Source organism: Etheostoma cragini, chromosome 8 (assembly GCF_013103735.1).
Source record: "Etheostoma cragini isolate CJK2018 chromosome 8, CSU_Ecrag_1.0, whole genome shotgun sequence".
In the NCBI taxonomy this organism is placed as follows: Eukaryota; Metazoa; Chordata; class Actinopteri; order Perciformes; family Percidae; genus Etheostoma; species Etheostoma cragini.
This window is the reverse complement of record NC_048414.1, coordinates 26,282,770-26,297,574: the sequence shown is the minus strand read 5'-3', so window position 1 is coordinate 26,297,574 and position 14,805 is coordinate 26,282,770. Positions and strand designations below refer to the sequence as shown.

Below are 14,805 nucleotides of genomic sequence, written 5' to 3'. Positions count from 1 at the left end.
CCCCCCCCCAGTGGCTCCAAGCCCTCGATATGACATCAGCATTTACAGTATGAGCACATACACTGTACATGTACACTGTAGAACGCAAATATTCAGTCCTTTGCACACTCAGGCCACTTGGCATGCAGCAAGGCTCCCACTGTAGAAGTGAGGTTGAGTGTTCACTGGTGCATTGGATCGGGGAATAGGATGCAAGAAAAACGTCTATTACACTATTTCACATGGATCATGTGGAATCGTGATGTAATGCCCAAGGCTAGAAAAGTGTCAGAGGGCATGAAGTCCATGATATTGTTCAATATTGTGCATAAGGTAGTAATTACTGGTATGAAAATGAACTTGAATGCAGCTAAAAGCTTTATCTTTATAATAGCAATGCATCAAATGACTGTGTAATGGAAGTAGAGCTGTATAGTCATATAGAGTAATTTTAGTTATTGTTTGGTTTTCTTGCACACAACTTTAAGTTTTGGTCTTATGCTCAATGTTTTCTTACTGTACACTACCTGCCCAGTATCAAACGCATAGGGACTGTTAGGGATGTAACAATTACTATTAAAAAGGTAAACCATTATAATAATCTTGATGATATCAAATTAGCGTTGCATAAAATATCATGATAATATCATGATTATCACCTTGGATTACCACTGTGTGAAAACTTTGTGTTTAGTCCTTGAACTAAACACAAGTCTCCTGAAGTTACTTCATGTTTCCCCTCTACTCCTCTGGATGGAAACAAACTGTTGTTGGTTTTGTGGTTCTATTCTACGTGAATTCGGGAGATCTCACTGGTCCTCGAGACTTCAGCGGTCAGTCATGGCCGCAGCCATTCTGCAACACATCCTTGCCTGATGGGTGTTGACGGATGGTGGAGCACGAAGCCGACACGCTGCGGAACGGATCCGCAGATGTTCTGCAACCGGTGGAAATTAGGAGTTATTCTATATCCACGACGTTCCACTTCCAGGATTGCTCCTGTGCTACCGGAAGTTCCGCTAGATGTCCTTCTCTTTGGCCTGATGTCCTTTACCTTCCGCTTTTTTGTGTTGAAATTTTAAAATCCGGTCAATTCTCGATATATCTGTCAATATATCAGGACTATGGTTAACTAGACTGTTCTGTTCTGACTGATCCGTCCAATCTGAGTTTTCTGTTGCACGACTAAAACAACCTTAAACGTTCACATGTTCCACCAAAACAAGGTCTTTCCCGAGGCTATTTTGCAGTGGCACCATGGCTCTGTCTGGCTCTTAGCCCCACCCAAGATGATGGTGATTGGTTTAAAGAAATGCCAATAAACCGACACGTTTTTCTTTTCTATTTCCCCATCCTGGAATGGTGTGTGGACTAGCCAGACCCCCCTTTGCAGCGCCGTGGAGGAAGGTGTGGCAATGCAAGACTAGGGCAAGATAGGATGATTGGTTCAGTTAAAATAGGAAGTTCCATATTGTGTAAGATTATCATCACATTTCTTATTGTGACAATACAAGACCTCTTAACCTAAGACACCCTCTCTGCAGTGACAGATAAGGCCGAAGCACAGCCGCATCAATCCCCGTCTTCCCAGTAAAACCAAACAACCAGTCAATCCGAGGGTGGGATGACCTTATCCGAGCCTCGGCCTGCCAAATTGAAGCTCCATATCGCTTCATCCATTCTCTCAGTCTCAGTCTGCCAAATGGAAGCAATAGAGGTGATTTTTCAATATTATGCTAATGATGGTGACCCAGCTTTGTCAGGAGGCCTTTATGAAAATCTTTATTGCATCTTCCACCTTATTCGTGCTGTCACAAAGTCAATAAGGTGGTTACTTCATTGGGTGAATTATTTTATCAACTTTTCAGCTTCTATCTTGACCCCTGGTAATGAGCTGAATCATTTGGCGGGCTTTCTTTTTTCCACAGAAGGTGAAAGCAATCATTTGAAAATTGGGTAAGGCTTGATGGCTGCAAGGTAACTCTTTTTTATACCACTGTAATATCTGTACTTTAATTATAAAGCCCTAAACAGCAGCCAGTTAGCTCAGCTTAGCATTAAGCCTGAAAACTGCTAACTTCACTCTGTCCAAAATAATGTAACAACATCCACCAATCAGTAACTTAAAAGTTTAACTAAAGGGGCGCCTGGGTAGCTCACCTGCATTCCTATTAATCTTAAAAAAAGAAAGTATAACTAATTAAGTACATATACAGTTATGTGCCTGTTCATTTTTGTAGACATTTCTGGTACAACCTGATCATTTCTTACCCAGGAGCAGTAAGTTCCCCAATGCCTGGTAACAGCACGGTGACGGCAATACCAGTTACTGCTTCTAGCCAATAATTACTCTGCTAATGCTAAGCAAGGCGAATGGGCTTCTTGCTGTATCCATACATATGCCATACATACGTGAGAGTGGTATCAATCTTCTGATCTAACTCTCAACAAGAAGTGCACAGCCAAAATGTCAGACTATTTCTTTATACCCTTAAGAGTAATGGTCAATAATAGAAAAGCATTTAAAAAATAAAAGGCTCTGTAATTTTAGGTGTAAGTACTGCATATACTGCGTTTTATATTGTTATGCATGTTGTATTTCTTTGTAATGCATCAATTTATACGAACAAGGGGGAAAAAGCTTGTTCTTGGTTGCCTCAACACAGTATCTGTAATTTCCCTATCTACGGTATGTCCTCTGCTGTAATGTCTGCTATACACCTACTGCTCTTCACGGCTCTGCATTGGCATATTTAGCATATGGCAGGCCTCCCACACATAAGCCCAAACACATGTACTCACTCGCACACATACAGGAAGATGTCAGGGGCTCCTCTCACCATGTCTGAGCCAGTGTTATTTGCAGGTGGGTGTTGGGTTTCCCTTCTCCGGCTGTGGTATTCTGTCAGACCAGGAAACTGCTCCATATGGTGGGATATTTCTTATGGCTCCCACTAGGCCCAAAAAACACAGATTCTTTGATTTCTGTGATGTGCATGTCACAGAAAATGTCTAGCGGAACACGATATCCAGTGCCGAGGACGATTTTCGAGGTGTGACAGGACTTTCAAGTTCAGGCAGAGCAGGTTGGGTTGATAGATCTTAAGGAAAATTTCACCCTAAAGTCATTTAAAATAAGTGAGGTAATGTAGCTTGCAAGTCCTGGCCCATTTAGTTTTCTTCCTTATTTACATGCACAGTGCAGCTACAGTTGACTTGGCTGACAGAACATTTTTGGGGCAAAGTAAATCCTAGTTTAGCCCAGCGGACCATTTCTGGATTTCTTCCAGGCCGCCTTAAACTGGTGGGTAAACATGACATTTTGAAAGCTGCAATTCAGTATTTTTAAGTAGATTTTTTGAATTGATGTGCAACGTGAAAAGAGTTCTCTCGCAGTAACCCAGACTGACTTGTCCCTACAATCTGCAGTTCCTATCAGCTCTATGGAGCATGTAAGTGTCTTATAGCTCATTGTTTTGGTTTATTGGTCCGCGGATTTACTTTTTTGGTTCACTAACTGCTCTTATCAGGATCATTTAACCATACAGCTCTGATAAACCCACTGTACGCACGTATTCCCATTAAACATCAGCTAATGAACATACAGGAGTTGAGAATGTAGCAGCTAAAGGGATACCTCGCCGATTTTAAACCAGCTCTGTGTCATCTTGGTGTGGTTAGTGTGTGCAGATTAAGAAGACAGAAGAGCGAATAATGTCATTTTTTTGTCAGGTTGCCTGTAATGCAACTCCAAATTTATGCTAATGTTGCTACGTGTCTGCAGGATGGGTGAATAGGCAACTGTTTGCTAACACGTTTGCAAAAAGCAGACAAATAAATCAATTAAGCAAAGTTTAAAAAACATGATTTTTTTCTAAATATGTTTTGTGTTTATTTAATTTAAAAGGTATTTCACTTTTACTGTAATACTGTTTAATATGATCTAATGGTCCTTTAGTTGTGGGGATCTGTGATGGAAAATGGCAGAAGCTATAATTGATGTGCAACATATTTTATATTTTTTGTCATTATGCTTTCACCTGTCTCTTATCTAAACATGTGGTAAAAGAGACAAGGGCTTCTTTGTAGACTTACCATTTAGCATTGACATTCAATAATCATTCAAAGTGCAACCCATGACGGAGGTGTCAGATATTTATCTCGACCAATGGCAGCCTCAGAAGAAATTCAATGCAGCCACGACTTCAACATCTAAAATATAACCCTGCTGAGGGGTAATTTGAGGTAATTTGAACAACTGGGCATGCTGCTCTGTGGCATTGTCCTCTCCTCACTCTCTCTTTTCTTGCCTAGAAAACACACCTTTCAGCACAAAGAACACACCTCTCTGAGGCTTGTCAAAAGGCACTCTCTCCAGGAAATCTGGAAAATCAACAACATGCAACAACATGCAAATTTGGGGGAAGTGGGTGTACACAAAAATAGTAAATCACAGCACTCTAGCACATTCCCTGGAAATCATTGGACTGTAACAGATGTGGGATTTTCCTTTAAAAGCCTTATGTGTACCCTACTTTTGGGTTACAGATACAGACATACAGATGCTAGGACCATGTGTGAAAACCAGAACTGATGCACTTGTTGAGGAAATATGATGTGTATGCCATTAGAACAGAGACACTTTACAGTTCCACTGGGTAGCTTTGTGCTGTTTTGGTTCAGCGCTTCAAAGGGGTGAGGGAGCGCAGGTCTCATTCCATTCACAGGTCTTTTGTTATGTATTGTAGTCTTAGGTTGGTGCCTGGTACACATATGCTGTGGGGAAGGCAGGAAGACAGGAATGACCGCAGTCTGCAGCAGTACCACTCTGTACCGGTGGAGACCAGTACCCATTATGTCTGGGAGTGAGATGGAACAAATCTGTGCTAGGGAAACCCGTACAGAGAGGGACATACACACACAAACACAAACACACACACACACACACACACACACACACACGGCCCAGGAGCAGATCTGGTATTAATCGTTTAGGAGGGGAATGAAGAATGCTGATGTGACATGGAGTCTGGTACAGCGAGGGGGGGGGGGAGCTCCAGCTGAGTTTACTTCAGTTGATTAAGAGGAGCCAGGCGATAGAATACAGTTAATTCTGCACCAAGCTGGCAGCGGGTGCAAAAGATGGAGTGTCTTATTTGTTTTTTTTTCTCTAACCGGTTTCTTTTCCCATGCACCACTGGGGATGGATTAAAAAGTTTCAGTTGCACAATGTTAGTCATTGCTGTGTTCAAACATGTAGGTGATGGACTGGCTCAGTATAAATCCGCTAGGTATGAATGGAACCAGCCATTTTATACAATACACAGACACATGGAAAAAAAAACAATTGTATTCTACAATTTAGGATCCTTTTAGTGGTTATTGAATGCAGAGAAGGTGAAATTGAACCACATGTGTAACAGAATGTTGTAATCTGTGCCTGTGTGATACATATTTGTGGAGATTGCTTCAAGGTTAAAAAACAAAGCACCGTTCTGTCATGTCATTGTGAGAAAAACAATGCTGGAGCTGCTGCAGCGAGGGCTAATTTAGTGGATTTTTCCAATTTTCATGCTTGACCTTTTACACCAAATATAGCCTTGGCAATGTCAACCCAAAAAGTGCCCTTTAAAATCACTTTTTAGATTCCTATCTTCTGATAAAGATTCAGTATTTTTTATTTTTGGGTGACTTTATCGAAGGAGCTTCGGCTGTTTTATTTCTGTGTTTGGTGAAGATAGCTGTTTTCCCTCTGGACTTAATCTTTTCGGGATGAATTTCAGTATGTCTTCCCAATTCACAGCTAGCAATTCTGTATTAACTCAGTTAGGTAGACAATGAGAATATACCAATGCTAGACTAGAATAAGTTAAATATTATTCTACAACATGGAGCCAAATCCAGTGAAGCCATGGCTAAAAATGAATTGTTCATGATGTTGACTTTGGAAGATTGCAGAAGGAAGCAGAGTGGAGAAACAGGCACAGATGGCAAGGATCAAAACAGGAAAATCCATAAGAAAAGCTGTGGGTGACAGATGAGACCCACACAAGCAATGCCTCGTTCTTATTATAGCAGGAAGAGGCAAACAAATACCAGCAAGTGGATTAGTTAGGTGGAGCATCAGTATCTACTGCACTCTGTTGTTGTGTTGAGGGAAATTATCCTCTTTTAATAACAGCCAGTCTGGCTGGAAATTATAAAGAAGATGATTGTAAAGTAGCTTTTAGATGTATTACCACTTTGTTGTGAGCAGCTCTTGTCACCATTATAAAACTGATCTGGTCTGATAGAGAAAGCTGCATGTCAGCTTATGTCAAGATGCTTCTGGAGTTAAGAGTTTGTTTCCATCCTCACCTGAGTGGGATTGCTGTTTTCACACCTGCCCAAACCAACCGCACCATGGGGGTACACAACAGTGTTCAATTCAACCAAACCTAACAAGGCAGGTGTAAAAAAACAACTGAATCCTTGGCTTTCCTAAACCTTTAGCAGAAGATTTGTTAAGGTGAAGAAAATCTGCTCCTATATAACCTCTAAGCTGCCAATGTTCAACTCTCCTGCAGTCAAGCTAATCCCTGGCTGCAGTACAGTATGCGGAGGGAGTAGAATGGAATAGAATCGAATAGAATAGAAAGCCTTTATTGTCATTATACACAAGTGCAGTACCTGTGCAACGAGATTGAAGCAACCCCTTTACAGTGTAAAAAATATAAAGAATATAAAATATAAGTAGTGCAGAAGAAGAAAAAAAAGAGAAAGTGAACGTGGTGCACAGTTCCTGAGAGCAACTATATACAGTACATATATAAAATAGTAAGAAAGATAAAAGGTTTGTATAAACATTATGAGAAACTATAGTTTGGTGTATTAAAAGTCCTGAGTGTTAAATATTGCACAGTAATGAGATTAAGTGATTAAGTCTTAAATATCGCACTGTAATGAAATGAAATGGTTAAGTATTAATAATAAATAAATATTGCACTGTAATGAAAGTAAACGGTTAAGTATTAATAATAAGTAGATATTGCACGGTTATAATGAAATGAAATGGTTAAATATTAAATATTGCACTGTAATGAAAATTGCGCAGTGTAAACTTTCCTGTGATTTTGATGGGCTTTTATTATTTGTCTTTTACAAACCACCTTATGCGTTTTACCTCTGCGCAAGAGGAGTACAGAGCCAACAGCCGGATAAACACAGAGCAGATATAGTTCATGTGACAGAAATAAACACCCATGCTAGCGTTCCCAGGGAATAAAACACATACTTTCCCTGCAGGACGTGATTATCCTTGAATGTATGGATATACAGTATACGCTGGTGTATACGCTCTAAAATCTAAGATACTTTTATTTTTGGACTGTTATATCTGAATATACCCACTTACTCTCAGTCTGCCTCATCTTCAGTAGATCAGAAACAGTTTCCCACATTTGCCAGAATGCATTTCAACCATCCTCTGGTTGTGCCTGAACTTGTTCTATTCATGTGCAGCGGATAATGACAGTAGGGCCGAGAAAGCAAGTTTTTCTAGCTGAGGAAGACTCAAGAGTTGCATCCCTTCATTAGAACTGGTCTTGTGGGTGCAATGCATTCTGGTCTGTTGAGGAGAAATGAGTATTCACATTAAACAGAGCTTTAGAAATACGGAAATTAGTATCAATTCTAAGAGTCCAAATAGTTAAATGTAAGTACACCTTTCTGTAAAATATATTGTTAAATTAGCTTCCATTTTGCATTTATTAAAGGTCCAATGTGTGGGAATTTCATTCATCCATCGTTGAGATCATATCCCAATCAACTCTCTCGCGCCAAGCAGTTCAAAGTATGTATTACAGCTACGGTAGCCTTCACGCTTCAAAAAGCCAAGATTTCCACGTCTTCATCCAGCTTTACCCACTGGCGATCCGGTTCGTTTGTTTAATTTTTATTAATTGTGAAACTTTATCTAAAATTTGTCGGGTACTACATATTGTCTTGTTGATGTCAGGCATGTTTCCTTCTTCAAACTTGCCTGGGCCGGGAAGCGATGACACCCATTAGCAGCAGCTGTGAGTTTATCATGTATCAGCAGTATATGCTGTATGTCCCTTAACAGCAAAAATATTTCAAGATGGCGCATGAATATGGAGGGTCTAACCCAGTTCATGCAAATGCAAATGTAAAAATTCCAGCCAATAGGTATACTTGGAATTGGTGGTGGTGGTAAATATCCATGCAAAGGACAAGCTGGTGAACGGGCAACACGGACTTTGATAATGAGGAACTAAAGACAGACCTTTAAAGGAGAATTCTGGTTGATTTTAATATGTAGCTCTGTTGTTTGTAAATGTGGAGTGCTGTCAGTAGAGAGAAAAACCAAACCAATCAGTGCTGCCTACACTGTGTTACCCTCCTGCCAGAGTTAGCAGTTAACAGGCCTAAACAGGGCAAGTTTTAAATGTGTTTTTAGGCTCTTAACATGTTCACAATGTCATTAAAAGTACTTACCCGTGTGCAGTGATTCCTGCTGAGTGAACACAGTGAATCTGATTGCTGTAGATGTGACAGAAAGGCATAAAAGTTGTGCTAAATCAGCTCTGTTTAGTTCCTGTGTTAAAACAGTAGAGAGCTTAGGGACCGTCTACAAACTACAGCACAGAAGAGAGATACAACAAATATTTATTAATTGAATGATTACATACCTACAAACGTGTCACCTTTTGGTAAAATTTTCCGTTTTGAATCATAAAATGTCATCCATGTGAATCGTGTTTATCTATAGAGTTTTTTTCCCTAAGTCCCTAAGTCTTGCTGGAACTAAATAAAGCTGCTGCAGTCATATTCACTGTGTTCACTCAGAAGGAATCCGTTCACGTGGGTAAGCCCTTTTAATGACATTTCGAAGATATTTAGAGGCTAAAAGCACGTTTCAGCGTCCTTTTGTGCAAACGATAGCAGGAGGATTCTAAATTCTCCACACTTACAAACAACAGTGTGTTAAAATCACTCGGAATTTTCCTTAAAGATTATGTTTTATATTAAGTCTAAAAATGCTGGAATCAAATACCTACCTACTTACTTACATGAACATAATTATGTGTGTAAACCCCTCAAATTACCTTAAACAAAATACTGAGGACATTAGCTCAGTATCCTCAATGGTAGCTACAGCCATAGATGTAGTTGTTCTATATCTATGGCTACAGCCTTGACTATGGATTTTGATAAATTGTGTCTGAAAAGAATAAATGCAACATTTAGTTTTACAGTCACATAAAGGTTTCCTGTGTTTTAGGTTGAACTTCCCATTTTAATTGTTGTCTTTAAAGCTATAGTGCGTAGGAATTTCTAAGTAATGACAACAAAACTGTTGGCGCATCCACATGACTTAAGCCTTCCCCCCCATCCCTCTTCTACGCAGTTGCATGATGGACTTTTCAGACGAGGTAATTATCACCTAATCCAAAATTGTGAAGAAGCATAGCCATACTTAAAAATACAGAGAGAGTTTTCTGGAGCTCATAAGCTTAATTAGCTTTGTATCAACTCATTAGGCATGTATTCGTTTGTATGTAACGGACGTTCATTAATAATAAATAGTTGCACACTATAGCTTTAAATATATTGGCTTGCTTGTGAACAATGAAATGACACGAGTAAGTGCACATCCTGCGGCTTAGTAGCATTCTCGGAGGCGTTGAACCTGCTGATGATTCTGTTCCAATGGACTGGTATCCCATTACCTCCCATGAGAGCTCAGAGCACTGACCTTTGGATAGTGTGTGTTATTGCATATATAATGTTTGAGAAAAGTGAACACGCCATTCCTTTTTTTTCCATTTTCCATTGTGCAATTGCCTCAATCACAGCTCGTGACCTGAAGAATTAAGCCAGGTGAATTGAACTGGATGTCTTCTACTCGTCTCTCCTCACCCCTTCTCTTTCTTTCTCTTTTCTCATTCCTGCTTTTTCATTTTCTCCTCTCCTTTCAGCCCAGCTTTTGTATTCAATGCAGATCAAATGAGTCCACATTCTGCCCCCTCCTTGATGGAGAGTAAGTGCCAGCTTGAGGTAACCTTGTCCCATGCTACACATCTGGCGGCACTCTAATAGTTCTGTCAATCTAGACATGGAAGGCCCGCATTGCAGACAAACACATGTGTCTGAACCACGACAGATCTCTAGATCAAACTATAATCAGTAACTGTAGTTTGTACTGTGGAGTGAGCAGGGGCGTAGCGTGGGTGATTTGAGGGAAAGTCAATGAAAAATGTGCCAGACTACAGCTCTTTGCTTGAGTATCAATCAACATCTTCAATACTAGGTCCACCTATCACGCTGAACAGCTTTTACTCAAACTCTGTACAGCTGAATGTTGGACATCTTCTTGATCCTTCACTCCAACTGAGTGAGTTTGCTCAACCCCCAGCTGAACTAGCAGCATATGGTACAGATTACTACAGGCGAAGGTATATGTCTATTCTGTTCATAGCATTTGTTTTATTACTAACATATGCTGGTTCCTTTTTTTCACCCATTTCATTCTTAAAGTGGACCAGAGACGGTCAGAATAATAACCACGCTGTAAAAAGACAGATGCAAGGCGCAATTGTAACTTCTGCCCTGAAAAACATTCAGACATATGATGTATATTTTGTTATGGCAGCCATAGTATGGCAGCGTATCGTACCTTATAACAAACGATAAATATTTAATGTAATTTAGAGTACTGCATATTGTATTAATCACTGCTTTAACTATGTAGGGAAATTGTATTTATTTGGCACATGTGCTCTGCTAAACTCACTTTGCCCCATTTTTACTACTTGGTAGGATTTAGGTCTTTAAAGGAGATCATTAGCTAACAACTTGCTTATGTGATGATTTCAGATGAAGCGTGTCTTTTCAAAATATTTCTTACAATGGGATTCACCGAAGGTATACACTTTTTTAAAACTTACCCTTTAAACCAGATCTACCACATTGCATCACAGTTGTCTTAACTGCAAAGAATATTTTATATTCTAATTGGGGCAATTTGTCTTCTTAGCTGACTTGCCATTGTTAGCCACAAGTAATCTTGCATTCAGGAATCTCCTGAGTTAGTGTTGCGTGTAGTTGCACAGTGAGGACAGGACTTCTAGTGTACTGCTGCATGCTATCACCAGGTCACCCCTCACTACTTCCAGCATCCTAGCTCAGACCACACCCATCTTCAAACTTGGCCTTCACTGGTTACCAATTGCTGCCCACATCCGCTTCAAAATACTAGTACTTGCATTCAGGGCCACGGCCCAGCTTACATCCAGGACATGGTCAAACCATATATCCCAACCCGTCCAGAACTAATCACTCAACAAAATCCCAAATGTTTGCTGTCCAGGCTCCCAAATGGTGGAATGAGCCAACTACTGACATCAGGGAGCTCACTTTCACATGCCTCAATGTAGCTTTGCTAATTTACAGCTAATGCACTTGCATTTACTACTTGTTGTCTGGAGTTTGCACCATCGGGATTGAAAGCACTTAAAGGTGCTCTAAGCAATGTTGGGTGACGTTACTTCTTTTTGAACGTTCAAAGCATTTTCAAACAAAACAAGACTAGCTTGCCGCTCCCTCCTCCTCATCCCATCCCGTCCCACCCTTCTGTGCTTCTGTGCACAACCCCCCCACCCCCACCCCCAAATCCTTCTTGTCGGTTATTGGCTGGAACACTGTTTCTGTATGCAGGTGGGAACAGTTTGTTTTTGTTGCTGTTTGTAGACCCTGGGCTGTCTACAGACACAACGTTTTTTACAGTGTGTTCTGGGGACAGACAGCTCGCGGATAGTGAGGAGATGTTTGCTGTATGCGACAACAAATGTAGCCTTAAACGTAAAGTGTAATGTAATGCAATGCATATTGCACGGTGGCAAGGCTATTGCAGTAACAAAATATGTCCACAGGCAGACACAAAGAAAGATTAAACACCTGACAGAGTACTCAACACCCGCCTCTTTAGTAGTTGCTGGGATTTGCGAATCATGCTAAAGTTTGGGGGTTCACCAAAGGCATTAGCATACTTCCTCCGGGCACCATGGATATCTGTGCTATCTTTTGTGTCGATCCAACTTGTAGATGTTGAGCTATTTGATGGAGTGCCAACTTTTGATCTGCTGGTGTCGCCAGAATGTATCGTGTAGGGGTTTTAGCGATCCATTCAATAAAGGTTCTTGTCCAAAAAGGTTTGAGTCTGACTCAAGACCGAGTTCAGGACAGAAGAAAAGTCTTATGCATAACATTATCAAGACAATAGTTTTGGGTCATTTGTTGATATAAAAGCAAAACCACAACACCCAGGATCTGTAAATATAGCCATTCCCCTTGATATCCTATGATCTACTCTAAAGATAACAGAATGGCATATGGTGATAACTCATAGCAGTGGTAGACCTGATACTACTACAGTAGATACTGAGCATTTGAGCAACTAAATGACAATATACCTTCACTCCAGATGTAGTGTAGAAAAGACATACACATATATAAATAAACATAATAAAGGCACCTGGATTCAGTTGAAAGCCATATTTAGCAAGACCATTGTCCGAGACCGAGACAAGTCTGAGACGGCATCGTCATCCCAGGGCCCAGCTTGCTAGCTTGGCTAAAAATGCCTACGAAACACATACAGCATGTTCTCAGGTCAAATGGATACACAGTGCAATTTAGGGGAGAAACATTGAAATTCTAAAGCTATGTTTGTTTACAATGAAATCTCCAGTGTATTTTTAATATCCAGAGCAAATTTCGGGGAAACACACAACTGCGATAGTACATTAGTTGGCATTCTACACATTCGGCATTATGATGAATCATGCACAAGTTCAAGGAGCTGATTGGATTACATTTTCCCTAAAATTGTACCTCATATGATCTCATGTGACCAATAAGTTTGATTGTCTGATCAAGGGCCATTATACATGACTCAGCCTTGTCATTATGCGCCGACTATTCTTTTAGCTCTGTCTCTTTTTGGACAGATAGATGTCCAGAGTTCTCTTCTTCTTCTTCTTGTATATTTTTAATCCAATTGAGACTCAGACTCACAGGACAGAGAGGAGTTGAGTGGATGACACACTGCTGGTGAGACAGGTGTGATGTTGCATCAGCTCGGCTACACGGTTCTGATCCACAAAGGACCACTGGGAGGATGATTTACAGGATGCTGGGAGGAAGGAGGTTCACTTTCAATTCATTTCCAAACCCACTGAAAAATACATGAAGCAAGAAATTCTCATGAATTCTATGCATTGCATGAATATACAGTACTTTATTCCATTACAAAACACTTTTTAAGGCATTGCTTTTTAGTTTCTTCAAAGAAACTGAAGAAAATCTTTCTTGGACATGTTACTCGGTATCTGTTTTCTTCTGTGAAATACTGTTATATTTATTCTCAGTTCTTATAATTTTGTTGCAGGTGATTTCCTTTGGGGCTAGCTAAAACCTATTTGGGGGGTGCCAACAATTACTCCATGCAGGAAAACCCCTGCTTAATCTCTGAGGTACACTTGTCAAATCTTCCCAGTGTCCCAATATGATCATTAACCTTCCATACCAAATACCACCAGAGAGTGTTGAAATTAAATAAATATAGCACAAAAGGTCCCACCTGTTGAAATGTCAAATTCATCTCAGTCTTCAACCAGGATATATATCATTGATTGTCTATGGAGCGATGATTTCTTCTATTGTAACCTTTTGCACACCTGCAGAACTTCCTCAGTGAATGAAATGATAAATTCAACCTTTGCTGCACTCCCACGTATGTTGTGTTTGAGCATGTGCGGTGTGCAATCACGCATATAGAGTTAATTTGAGAGAGAGGCGGAGGAGAGAAGAGAAGCAGAAGGCAGGATATGAAAACAACAGGAAAACATTGGGATTGAGAGCTCAAAAACAAAAGCCGGACCATTTTGTTTCTGTGTGAGTGTGTGTGACAGATGAGAGAGCTGAGATCTGAAGTGAACTATTAGGATGGCTTCAGCTGGGGAGGGAAGCTGCATCCATCTAATTTGGTCTATTTGCTTGCCTGTCAGTGGCTCGAACCAAGCGACACCTAAACGCGGAGCTGCCACAGTGTCTGTGCATTCCAGCACTTGAAAAGATGGATGACAGCAGTTTGAAAAGGAAGGTAGGAGATGCTACCCTGGAGATCCAGAGTTCTCGAAAGAGCACAATTTGAATTTGCTCAGCGAGTTACTCTGGCATCGAGTAATGCTGCTCATTAATTATAGTCTTGTAGCCGAGCCGCACCAATCACATCGGAGTGTCATATGTAGGCGGGGCCAGAGACAAGCTAAACAGATGACAACAGTTACCAGTCAGCTCTACTGGAAGCTAAGCGTATGGGGCTCTGGATACGTCACCCCATGTGTTGTTGTGATTGGTTGTCGTTATCCAATTGCATGCAGTGAGATTTTCTAATGCACACTCCGTCCCGCCCCTCAAGATGGAGGGTTAGCCAGAAAAAGAGAGTTGGAAATGCAAGTCTGCCAATAGATGTGGTTTAGCTTCTTGCTGTGATGACTATGATGCAAAGATGAGATTTTTAGCTTTGTAATCACATATTCATGATGCAAGATCATCTGCCATCTGCCAGGGCCCTCTGCCAATGGTACAAAGTACATTTACTCAAGTACTGCATTCAAGTACAATGTTGAGATACTTGTACTTTACTGTAACATTGTCAATTTTTTTTTGTTAAGCTACCTAAAGGCAGATCTGGTAATGTTGAAATGCTGTATTTGAAAGTAGCATCTCCTCGGAGCTCTGCCTAACCCCTGCCTTCAACCC

The 14,805-nt window shown here is 40.5% G+C and overlaps 1 protein-coding gene and 1 long non-coding RNA gene across 3 annotated transcripts in view; both read left to right on the top strand.

Annotated features, from left to right (window-relative positions):
- btbd11b (BTB (POZ) domain containing 11b) overlaps nt 1-14,805 on the top strand; it is a 77,868-nt gene that overhangs the window by 2,286 nt on the left and 60,777 nt on the right. The window lies entirely within an intron of this gene.
- The window catches only part of LOC117948685, a 12,299-nt gene continuing 6,488 nt past the window's right edge, over nt 8,995-14,805 (top strand). The window contains exon 1 of the long non-coding RNA XR_004657522.1: nt 8,995-9,009. This is a non-coding gene — a long non-coding RNA (uncharacterized LOC117948685). The remainder of the gene's footprint in view (nt 9,010-14,805) is intronic.